This window comes from Sinohyriopsis cumingii, unplaced genomic scaffold (genome assembly GCF_028554795.1).
Source record: "Sinohyriopsis cumingii isolate HCF-2022 unplaced genomic scaffold, ASM2855479v2 utg000160l, whole genome shotgun sequence".
NCBI classification, from domain to species: Eukaryota; Metazoa; Mollusca; class Bivalvia; order Unionida; family Unionidae; genus Sinohyriopsis; species Sinohyriopsis cumingii.
The window spans coordinates 5,296,619-5,310,435 of NW_028315873.1; positions in this window are offsets into that span (position 1 = coordinate 5,296,619).

Consider the following 13,817-nt stretch of genomic DNA (forward strand, 5'->3'; position numbering starts at 1 on the left):
TAAGAACAATGTTACTGGTGAGCTCAAGTGACCTAAATCCGATTATGTAAACATGGGGGGGGGTAAATTTTTTCCATAAATGTTACTTCAGTATGTACGTAAGCTCTATGACAAAACAATTGGATATGGGGCCTCAGATCCATGCAGATGACATTAATATTGAAATGTTGTAAAAACTTTTATTCATTAATAAATGTATCCTCCAAGAATAAAATATCCACTTGAAAGTAATTGTTTATAATATACACACCAAAGGATCTCTCGAACTTACATTACTATGACAGCACCAACAAATGATGTAGTACAGCGTTCCTATATGAAAGTAACTAGGGGTCATGAATAATTCCTAGTATAGGGGTCATCTCAAAACTAGTTTGAAAAGGGATGTAACCGTAACAAAACGCAAGCTTATTATTCATTTTTGCTACCCATTAATTATCACACACACACACTATATTTTTCCCTTTCTTTCTCTCTCTCTCTCAACTGTTGATATTGTTTAATACTTATTTAATGAAAGTAAATGAATAAAATGCAGCATGGTCTTGTCATCACAAAAAGATCTTACGTTTGAATGAAATAGAATAGTGATTGATAGCACCCCCCATATATATATATATATATATATATATATATATATATATATATATATATATATATATATAATGTTATTTACAAATGATACAATACATTGAATGAATTAATAATTTATTGTAGAAAAATGGCAAAGCTTTTAAAGTATCTCCAAGATCTATTGTCTGCCCTCTCGTCTGTGAAGAAGTTACAGCTCACCTTTAGTCAGGCCTCCAGGGAATACAATATTCCAAGGAAGACAATCGAAGATGCTCTGAAAGGTCAATATTTGAAACATGTCCCTGGACCAAACAGAATGCTAGATGCAACAAAAGAAGATGTGTTAGTATCATACATGAAGTATATGCTACAGCAAGGGTTCCCAATGACAAGGGCTATTGCTAGATGGTATATCATATCCATTATGAAGAAAAATGACAGAACAACTCTATTCAGCTCCGAGAAAAGTCACTCAAATAAATGGTTTAGAAAATTTTTAGCCGACATCCAGAACTCAAAGAGAGAGAGAGCCAGAACGAGTTGATAGGGGGAGGTCACGCATGTCTTATGAAAATGTCATGAACAGTTATTTTGCCCTTTTGATGGACACCACAAAGAAGATTGGCTTAGAAAAAGACCCAGGCAGAATACTTAATTGCGATGAGACTGGTGGGAGCAGAAGAGAGAAGCCATGACAAAAAGTCAATGGTGTGAAGGGCCATTACACATACCAGCAAGCTCTGTTATCATCTGGACATATCAATGCCCGCATTTGTATTGCTGCAGATGGTCGAGTCCTTCCCATGTTTCTAATTTTTGAAAAATCTTTCCCCCATAATGCTTATAAAGATGGTGTTCCAGGTAACTGGCTGTTTGGAGTCTGGATACATGGACAGCTATCTTTTTCTGACATGGTTTAAAGACCTGTTCATTCCAAATTTTGGGAAAGATCGCCCAGTGTTACTGGTTACGGAAAACCATGACAGCCATAGCAACCTGGATGTAGTTCAGCTGGCCAGAGAAAACTATATTGAGCTGATTGGACTTCCTGCACACAGTACACAACATTACACACATTTTGCAACCTTTAGATGTTGGAATCATGGGGCCTCTAAAGATGAAATTCATTTCCATCGCTCTGAATCTTGGATTCATCAATCAGCATCAAACTATCAACAAAGCTAAGTTTCCAGTAATTTTGTCGTATGCAATTGATAATGTGTGCTCTCCAGCCAAAATTAAGGATAGTTTTAAGAAGTCTGGCCTTTGTGAATCCAGATGCAATTGACAAAACGCAAGTTATGCCATCACAGTTCATCTACAAAGTCAACTCTAGCCAGCTCCCATTGACATCATCCCAAATTGTAGCGTTAAAATCTCCAGATCTGAATACTTCCACATGTATAGAAGCAAAACCTTCAACATCTTTGATTACAACTTCATCATCTGCATCCAATTATTCTCGTGATGAAGTGTGGATCTTACTTACGTGGTAGTCCATTAGTGAAGGAAGGAATATTCGCCGAAGCTTTGTCTGATCTTTTCCCCACCAGTGCCTGCAAGCCCCAAACAGCAAAAAGAAGACAGATGCATCACTGCGGCAAGAGTGATAACTAGTGATAGATTTTATCTGCAGCTTTTTAACAAAACTGAAGAAGAAGAAAGAAGAAGAAAAGAATGAATGCAGGAAAATACAAAGAGAGGAAAGAAAGAAACAGAGAGAAGCAGAGAAAGAATATAAATGAAAATACTATGCAAGGGTAGAAGATCATCAAGCATGAAAAAAAAAAAGATGAGATATGTAACGAGGCCGAACCACCTACTATTGATGATGAGTCAAATGTACATTGGATTTGCTGTGACTTATGTGAGAAATGGTATACCTGGCCTGTGTTGGTTTAACAGATGAGGAAGATGCTGATGAAACCTACTTTATTTGTACCTATTGCACTACAAAATCAAATTAAATTAAGGAAATGCACATTTAATACATGTTTTAATTGACAATTTAAATGTTCATTTTAATGTTCATTTGTTATTTTTGGTAAACTTGTTTGTAAACTACTGGAGGAAAGAGAGGGAGCCATTGGAATATAGAATTTATAGGTATATGCAACAAACAAATGTGTACAACCCTATCTCTCTCTCTCTCTCTGTATATATATATATATATATATATATATATATATATATATATATATATATAAAGCTGTTTTAAGCTTTCCAGTAACTGATACTGAAGATGTAATTCTTAAATGAAAGAGCAAATAATTACTGTAATGTTAAGACAGACATGAAGTAAGCATTAAAGAAATAGAACATTCTAACAAACATACAACAATAATTGACAAAATTTGGCTTCCATTGGTTGAAAGACTGGTATTATCATGACCTTATTGCGATCAAGCTGGACATCCCAAGTGCTATAAATAGCTACGTAACAGAAAAACCACAAACATGTATTACTACGCTCAATTAAGATTTCTGTTTTTTAATGATGCAAACAATATAACATAACAAATAATTAAAATTTCAATTATAAGAGTTTAACGTTTTTTTCTGAGTTCATCATGGTATACACTGTCAGTTGCCGACTCACACAGCTTACATAATGCCCTTCGGGCGTTATTTGCTGTGTGAGTCGTCAACTGACAGTTTATGCCACGATGAACTCGGAAAAAACAACGTTAAACTCTTACGCATGCGCTATTCGTAATGTCGGTTTCCGTCAAAACTACCAAGGTGCTGACTATCAGTTGCTTTGATTGCTCGTCATTAGTCCCACCTTATTTTTCACTGGTCCCAAAATGGTAATCACTTGCCGAGATTTGATGAGATGTATGTGCTTAATCCATAGAAAAAAAAAAAAGAAAAAAACAAACGATAGACAACATAATTATTACTTAAAAGAATTTAATTTTTCAAAAACATTGGTTGTTATACATTTGGCTTCTTCAGGTTCATGTATATGTTTTATGTGATGGATTTGAAAATATGTCCATGCATATGTCTGCCACATGCACCAGCACTAAGCTAGCAGTTGATAGCTGTGTCTGGGTTAAAGTCCTCGAGCTCTGGTCCATTTCCAGAAATCTTCATTAGCATTTGTAAACTCTTTTGGTTTAAGGAATTCCTTTAAGAAGTCTTGATTAAGTTCATTGAACTAAATCCTCGTTCACACTCAGAAATAGCTACCGGAAACTCAGTATCCGTCTTAGTTTTATCCCTTCATTTTCAAACAAATTTACCTTCGCCGAATCGCCGTTATTATCTTACTTGCGAAAATAATTTAGCAAACTCATTTTATCCACAGAGTAACTATCAGATTGCTTGTAAAATGGTCATAACATCAATTTTCTCTTTTAAATACGAACTGAAACAATTCATTAATTAGCGTAATTGTTTCACTTCAAAAACAATATCGCACGTGGAAGTTAATCATCTGTATAATCAATTTTAATTAAAGAATCATTACTGTCATTTAATCAGTTCATAAAGGAAACCAACAGTGATGTCAGTAAAGTACATTTCATTAATTTAATTACACTGACTTGCTGGATTCAAATCATAGCGAGCCACTCGTTATGATCTAGAGTGAGTAAACTCATTGCAACAAAACCGCTTACAAGACTGCTAATTGATCATACTGACTTTTTTTTTTTACGTGTTTTGATTTGCCGATAATTTGGTCGCTTAGCCCAATATGCAGTCAGGCGGTAAAAGGATGTAAATGTATACAGGAAGAGGGGTAGAATCAAGTATTCAGTACGCCCAGAGGGCATGATTGGCCAAATAAAGGCAGATATAGTCATTAAAGCTTGAAAATAAGAACTAGCCCAACTTTTTTAAAACCCACTTGTCTCAGACTAGCGACTTGGAAAATTTTACTTGTCCGACTTCAAAAATGACTAGTCCGGGACGTCGGGCTATGGGATTTGCTCAGCCCTGACTTTACAAATTTTCAAGGTGACTATTTTAAACCCATTATCATGTTCATTGGCTGATCACATCTATTAGCATAAAACAAGACAATTCAGGTTTGTTTTCATGTTGCAGTTATAGGTTTAACACCATATTTCAGCACAATATTGGCTGGCTATACGTGGCAGTCAGTATACTTGGTACAGGAAGAACCAAGTAAATCCTGGGAAGAAACACCAACCCACAGGTAGCTACAGGTGGGCTTTCTCAAATATGTTGGCCGAGTCCAAGACTCGAATGCGTGAAGATAGAGATACGTCAATGATGAATAAAGCAGATTGAAAAGGTGGAAAGGCAAATGACAATTATTCACAACTGCTGAAGTTTATGGAAAATTGTATGCTGGTGTCGTTTTAGGTTTTACGCTTTTTCTCAGCACAAGTTATTTTACACTGCATATGGCAGCCAGTATAACTGGTGGCAGAAGAACACTTGTAAACCCCTGTAAGAGGCTGAGCCACTAACCTATGGGAAGCTACTGGCAGCTGTAAGTCATACCTGAGACTTGAACCCACAGTCAGAATTGAGATGAAAATGGCTGGTAAAGGTGTGTGCCTTAGACCACGTGGCCACCCCGGGTCCCAGAAATGTATAAGCTAGATATTGTTTTGTATTCATTCTTTACCACTTGTATAGATATGTAAAAAATATACATCTGTGTATCGATCAATAATTTCACTCGTACTAACAACATGTAATTTACAGCAATTTTCTAACCCCCCTTCTTTATGCACTCTTTGGCTTTTAATCATCCTCTGCAGCATGCTAACCTGCTTTGTAACATAGCTACATGGTGAGTGGTATCTGTTCTTAACCATATAAGCCATTAGCCAGAAAACCTTCGTACAGAAAGGACCTGGGAGTTCAGGTTAGGAGAACGAATATAAAGTTCTAACTAAACTCTTATACATGCATGGGCGTTGATAACAATACAGAGGTATGTGCTGTCCTATTTACTGTATATTACATGTGTCACTGCAGTTAGGTGATAATCAACTGACTACAAATACTTTCAAGCTAAACAGCAACCATGCGACATGATTTTTCTTTAGCCAGTGAATACCTATTCAGAGCCCCAGATAAACAGTTGATTTGCTTTGTTCCTTGTGTATATTTTTGTCAATTGGATATTTTAAAATTCATTTGAGCAAAGAAATAAATGTACATGTCAAAATTGTGTTTAATTGATTAAAAACACAAAAATTGCACTTACATGTTCAGTTAATCTTCAGGTTGTGAGCTGTTGTGTTTTTCTCTTTCATTATCATTAAAACTGAAGATAAAACACAAAATATCAGCAACAATTGCACATGCCGGGTTCACGCATGCCTCAATGAAATTGTCTAACCTACCTGATACAATAATTGTGGAATCTGACGGTTGAAAATGTCCCAAAATAACCCTAGATATTGCTTTTTTTGTGCTACAGTTCTCTCCTTTTTGTGTCCTTGTGTCCATTTTGTGTGTCAAATTGTCAGTGGCACTTCAACACTTGAAAGTACAAAGCCTCATATGGTGGTGACATAAAGTTTCACTGGTTTATGAAATAACCCTTTACCTCATGCAAGTGCCTTTGGACATCTCTACTCCATTCGCAGGGAAGCGCATTTTGACATCTGCTGTAAACATCAGCCATTTTAAGCTGGTATTCGTAGCGCCGTCTTCGGGAAAACCCCCTATTAAATACTACATTCATTTCTGCAAATGACAATTATGTCAGATCAAGTGGTCACTGTTTATGATCTGGTCGATATCTGCTATTTAAAGTAACTGGTTCATAATCTCCAATCTCCAGAATGGAGGTCACGGTTTTCATTCAGTACTTACGAAGTTTTCACAATTAGAATCACAACTATGAAAGCTTCAGTAACTTAGGTAAAGGCTCTGATATTGATGTAGGCAGCAATTAGTTTTATAAATTATCAAATTCAGATGACAGTGATGTAGACGCGTTTAGAAAACTTGTAAATTTCTAGTATGAGAAATGGCAGCTACGGTTAGTCAAGCGGTCTCACTGACTTGATGGTAAATGAGTTCTCTCGAGATTTTGAAGCACATACAAATTCTTCCTTTAAAAATAATTACACAGCTATAACAATTGGACTTTACTCTTAAATTTTTCCACACATAATATATGTGTACCAAAAATGTAAAATGGTTATACACTTGATTGCTTAACAGTTAACAGGCAGGCCTATGCATATGGAGTCGAATAGGTAACAGGTGTTATATTTATAGCGTGCTGCACTTTGTAACTATGCTCTATGAGGTAAAGGGATAATATCAGGTCTATATAGTAATGCATGGTGTAAAGTGCAGAAACTAGAACTGATCTGTCGTTTTAATATATAAAATGGAGGAAGACAAAAATATGAGAATGGAAAACAATTGAGTCATGCTATTTCATTAAGGCCTAAATGGGATTTTATTTGGATTTTGTTATGCTTGATTTTGATTTTAATTAGGGTTTCAATTATTTTAATTGCATACTTACACAAATACACAACGTATCTTTGGCTCGGTCAGTTAATAATAATATCAGTCACAACTTTATAGTGAGTGACGCAATTATGCATGTGGAACAAATCTGAGTATTTACATACATAGCTGCAAACACAATAGACTGCTCCATTTGCCTAAGTGGTTAGAGTATCCACCTCCGATACAGGAGATCATGGGTTTGAACCCTGAGTTGAATGTGGTAGATTGCAGGCTTGAACCCAGGCCGAGTCATACCAAGGACATTAAAATGGTACTAATCGCTGTCTCACTAGGCACTCAGCATTATGAGGTTAGTGTTAGGACTGGTTGTCCTGGTGTCAGGGTTATGTGACTGGGTGGGACATAATGCTGCATATTTGAGGCATGATGCCACAGTGCTAGACATGACTATCAACTACTACACTAGAAATCTTAGTGATATGGCTGAAACTTTTTAAAGCTGTGTTAAACATCTAAATTTATGAATGATATAATAAATGGTCAATTTATAAGAATGCTGGAACAAAATAAGTACAATCTCTTGATAGAGTACAAGATTAGTGAGACAACAGTTTCTGGATTTGTACTTTTAAGTTGAAATGTATTTTGTAAAATCAGACAGGTTCATCTTTTCATCCACTGCATTAGATTATAATTAAATGTATTTATATTTGCACCTTTTCTTATTTCCATTGGGATTTTGTTTCAAATTAGTGCCCAGAATATTGAAAACTTTTCTTCAGGAGGTATTTATTTTGTTATGGAATGGAAAGCTGAAATTTATCTCAGATCCGGACTTGCTGTTATACCTAAGGGATTCTTATGGAATGGAAAGCTGAAATTGATCTCAAATGGGGATATATTGTTACACCTAAGGATGTTTTAATATTAGCCGCTTTGATGACTATACAGGATGTTTATTTTCTTTTGGGGCAAATCAGACACCACTTGAAGGCTTTTGACGAAAACCCCGACTTCAATATGACCATCCATTTAACAGAATGACTGATAATCAGGTTTTCAATATTTTCATCATGGTAGCCATACTGGATGTCTGCTGAGCAGTTTTGTCATTTAGGAGCAAAAAACAACAAATTTATCTCCCTAGAATACAAAGTGAAAATTTATAATTCAGCTTGTAGTATTGTGGATTAAATCTCAATAATCCTAAAATGATGAGCACTTTGTGTTTCCAGTGAATAATAATTTGAATAAATAATTCCACCCAAATCGAATACTGAAGATGTTATGAGGTAGTTTGCTTATTGTTACATATATCTGATTTAATTTTTATTTTTTTAATTTTATTGATTGTTTGTCAGCTTTAATTTTTTTCTTTCTATTATATACTGTTATAATATAATCATGTTTACGTGATCTGGAAATTTTTTCAGAAAATAGTTTGACCTTGACTCTTCAGTTGTAAACACCTACGGCTAACCTAGCTCCTGGCCTTGATTCAAAATTAGTAACAGCCACATGAACAACATACTTGCCAACTCTTATAATTTTACAGTGTCTTATGAAAATTACCCATAAAATACGTACTTTACGGAAAAGCAAAAACTACGGGAAAATGGTCATTGCCGAAAAATCTGGAACATGTGTTCGTCCGTGTTTGGTTTAGATCCGGGTTTCATATTAGAAGTAGTGAAATTGGTCAGTGAACCAGACTAACTTCACAGCAGCACGTCAGACACTTTAAACTGCACCTATTTGTTTATGCGAAGTGTCTGCATGATCAAACTGTTGATCATAGAATTTTTTCTAAAATTGCATCCTGCAAGCGATGACTATTTAAGACGAAAGGGAAATTAAGCCTCTTGAAAAGTGATAATAAGCAACACAGAAAAATAAAAAGGAATGTTCAGATTCTTCTTAATAAAAGCTGGAAGTGACACAATTATGTTTATTGGACATCACATGCCAATTTGAGTATGACTCGTTGCGGGAAGTACGATTGCCATCATCATGTGAAATGGAGAAAATAATTTCCAAGAATTACATCAAGTTGAGAGACAGCAACAAGCCATTGAGCAGCATGTGGTTTGGAACAAAAATGTGTGCAACTGTACTAGTGGTAAATAAAATCTACGTGTACTTTACAAACTTTTAAGTTGAACATAATGTTTATCGTCGCTGCACCTTCCGAATACCTAACTTTTAATTACGTTTTCCAGCTTTACAATAGCAATTTTTGATATTTTGTTACACTTTACTGAAAATTGGTCAAACTTACAGAAAAAAATCAACTGTCTTACTGAGATGGACTCCTCAGGGTTGGCAGGTTTGGAACAAGTTCTTTTTTTAATTTTTGTTGTGGGAATAATAAAGGTGAGATCAAGTCTGTATTGGATACGTGATCCTAGACATAAAATAGTTTTACTGAAGTAAACAACTTTTTTCTTATATTTATTCTTAGAATGATAGGATACAGCATACGTCATTGCCTTCCATATTGGATTCTTCGTTGGGATTCGAACATTAGAACATTTCATTATTATGACTTTTAAAATTTTATTTGTGGATTATTCTTAGGTGCTTTTTTTGGATTTGATTCTTAAAACCGTATGGTCGTATTTTTCCATTTTTACAGGGATTTTTTGAGGGAAATAAATTGTTAAATTTTTCAAAGCTTGTTGTTTTCACTCTCTTTTGTTACTGTTGTTTATTTGAGCCTAAACACGGAACATAAGGTTATCATCATTTAGAGAATGATCGACAATGGTGTTATTGCCTGGATCGAGTAAATAATTAAATAAAATATCAAATGTATAGATGGGATAAATGGAGATCTGAGCAGAAATGTCAAAGAGAAGAATATGATCCCAATATGCAGGACATAACAATTTAATCAATTATGTTATGCATTCAGCGTTATGTCCTTCATACAATAGGATGTTCTTTTTAAATATCATTTCCCTTTTGTATTACATTTATTTATTTCTGTATTGTTTTTGTATTTGTTTCTTGTATTTAAATTAGCAACTGAAGCAGAAGACTTGATACCATAAGTAGTCATTGAAAATTGAAAACTGGTCATTGAAAAGTCATTGAATTTCAGCTCTCTGATCTGTATGAACCCTGTTTAGTGATGGAAGTGGAGACATAACTACAAAATAAGTTCACCATTATGGCTATATAAAGAAAATGAAATCAATCATGACATTCGATTTAAGGTTCCAGAAACGATATCTTCCATTAAGATGACAGAGTATTTCTAGAAAATGGTAATTGCGACCTAGGTCCAAGTGGAGGGTTATACAAACGTTTTTACCTGAAAAATGACTCATTCATACTTTAACATCAGTAGTGGAATAAATCCTGTTGCTGTGTTCAGTTTTTAGTTTTGGTGGATTTTTTTATTTAGATTATTCTCTAGAATTACAAAATGATCAGTGATACTTCTGCGATCAAACCATTAAATTATAATTATAGTGAATTTAGTCAAGTGTGTGATTTGGATTTTTAATGTAGCTTTAACAATTTTTCAGTCATATTGCTGTGATGACTGCAGTATGGCAGTTTATAGTGATATCTAGCACTGGGGCATAATGCTGCAGACATGTAGCATGATGTCCCGCTCAGTCATATTATTATGATACCAGGCAGACCAGTTCTAACACTAACATCATAATGCTATAAGTATTTAGTATGACTCAGTTGTGCTTAGAACCTGCGACCACCTGCATCCCAGGCAGACGCTTTAACAACTTAGGCCACCGGAGCGGTGAGAATGAATTTAGTCAATGATATTTTGGATCATATTTTTTAAAAATGTGAAAAGACATAAATTGCCACATTCCGTACCATTGGCACACCAGAGACAATTAAAGGTACATCAGCACATTCAGTATTAGATTTTATTGAAAATCTCTGGAATTAAATTGGAAATTTATAAGTGTGCTACATGTGATTTTGTTTTATAATTTTCACTTTGTATTCAAGGGAAATAAATTATTTGCCGAATTTTACAAGATTTGCTGGATTTTGTTCTTTTTGTTTATTTTCTATAAAGACTACATGCTATGGACATGTATAGTATGTATGGTGGTGGACCAAAAGACATCTTTCCCCATTTTTCTGAGCATGATAATGCAGGGGTAGGGTGGGGTGGGTGCATGAAGTGTGGTTTATGAGTTTTTTTTATATAAAAAAAAATTTTTTTGGTTCCAGACATACAGACCTGCCCATTCTTATGATTTTTCTGTAAGTCTTAAGAAAATAACGCTAAAATTATGGACTTGCGCAATAATAGCAGAAAGTATGGAAATATGATCGTTTTTTTTTTCTGTTCTGGATATTTTTTTACTGGTTCTTTCCGGATTCGGATTTTTGTATTAGACTCTGTTTTCGGGTTTGGAGTTTCATCTTAGACTGAGTGGATTTTGGTTGGGAACCAGACTACCCATGCATTGGTACCTCAGATGCTTTAAACCTGCCTATTTTGTTCGTGAGAAGCATGCATCTGATATAGACTTCGTTTTTTCGTTTTGTCATCTGTTCGTCTGAAAATGTCTTCCAAACAAAAATGCGTCAAAGGTAGAGAGGACCACCAGCCTCGTAAAAAGCAAACAGTGGTTGCAAAACGGTGGTTCCCACGGTTGGCGGGATGACTGTCGCCACCACATGAATTCCAAAAAAGATACATAATATAAAGCATAACTTAAAAATTGGAATTGGAAATGTCTTTACAGGCTGACCTGTACAACTGGATGACTTGTGCATAAGCAATGGCATGGTAGTTAATACATAATTTTTATGTATCTCAACACTGCAACAGGTAACAAATCTTGATGGTGATAGATTATATCTGATATGGAATGATATGAATGTATGACAGGTATACAGCATACCTTCTCCTGTCCTTGCAAATGGTCTGTCATGATGGCATAGTTGTAGTTTTGTGCATAATAAACTAGTATAGGATATATATATATATATATATATATATATATATATATATATATATATATATATATATATATAATGTAGCAATAAAAAAGGTAATTAAGTTTTTTTGCTTTATCACTAGGATAACACATTTTCTCAGGATAATACTTTTACTCCCAAAATGGCACAGAAGATTATTTTGTAATTGATACAAACAACCATATTTAGATTACAGCAGTACTAAATAGGTAATTAAAATGATAAAAAATATACCAAAGCTGGTACTATAGTTCTGTATGGGATAATTCATCAAATAGAAATGAAAAAAGCTAACTGCTACAGTATTAAATGGGGTAATTGGACAGACAAAAATCAGCAAATGCTGTTACTATAATTGATAATTCAACCGATATAAAACCAAAGCTATTAATAATAGCAACAGGGGACGCCGCTAGAGGGCACTGGCGATCAAGATTAACGTTTTCTCAAAATGTCAACCTCATTACAACCTCATTCTCCACTTTAATATGTAAAATGCCAATAATATTACGTCTGAATGTATTCATGGTTGAAAGGTCAAATGTCTATATTTAGCGTATATGACACTGGGCCATTTCTACAACTTATTCAGTGGAAAAAAACGAAAACTGAATTTTTCAAAACGCTGAAAAACTAAATAAACGAACATATACGCTCACCTATGCCTACTTTTTAAATACTTTAGAGTTCTCTTTACAAGAATAATGGTAAAATGTGTGCGAATATGTGCGTAAAACCCATGAATTACGGCTTTTTCAAAGGTCATCCATGCCAGCAAGAACGTTAACTTTTCCCGACACATGGGTACGTACATAATGTAAACAATGACAACAATACTACATAATTAGTGTTAAAAAACAAACGAAAACTTGATTGTATGAAAAGGCAGACGTTTATATGAAGGAATCGGATTATACAGACACACTGTCATTCATTATACCAAACTTATTACAAAATATTTGTACCTTTTTGTTGTGTAATATATTTTCGAGGTTAGAGACTCAGTGATACTAGACGTATTGATAATATGTATGTGATTGTGATCACTGAGATATTATCATTGTCAGGTCATCTGTTCTACATACGGTTCTTATCTAGAGACACTGGTATTAAAATTAAAATGTTCATGTTTTGTAGGGACAGAAAAGAGGTAAAAGTTGTCATGTCATTTTTTGTGAATATCAGTATGAATATTGTCATCATAAGCCAAGGAATAGAGAAACGATCTGTAGTATTTCTCCATTTATACAAATACATAATCATAAATATTTCTTGAGAATCAATTCAGTGCCAGTTTCTTCTCTATATATGATACCACAATTGTCTTTACTTCATGAACTATGTAATATTGCTCAAAACAATGGTCAGAATTATTATGAAAATATCGCAAATTTAGGACATCCAAAACGTAATGTTGCCCCATCCTAAGTTGACACTATTGGAAAACCTTTTGTTATTGATTTTATTTTATAGATAGGAAAACTGACCAAATATATCTTATGATAACTAAATTCTAAAATAGCAATTGTTATTTACTAAATTGTGATTTCAGATAAATGTATATATGTACAAGAACACTGTAATGAATATGCACTATTGGTTTTAAGAGTAACATACAATTTCAACTTGGTATGACTCATGATTATGCTATTGCATGCAAACATGTTGGGGGCGTGTGATAAAAAGGCACAGAAAGTCTTCAGAAGTACCTGGAACATACAAAAAATACGTATTCTTGAAGCTGAATGTTCACAACATTTTTATATAACTATATGTAAAAAATATGCAACTTTCAGCATGAAGTAACATGAGGTCAAGAATTTTCAAAAAGTGACCAAAGACCAATATTA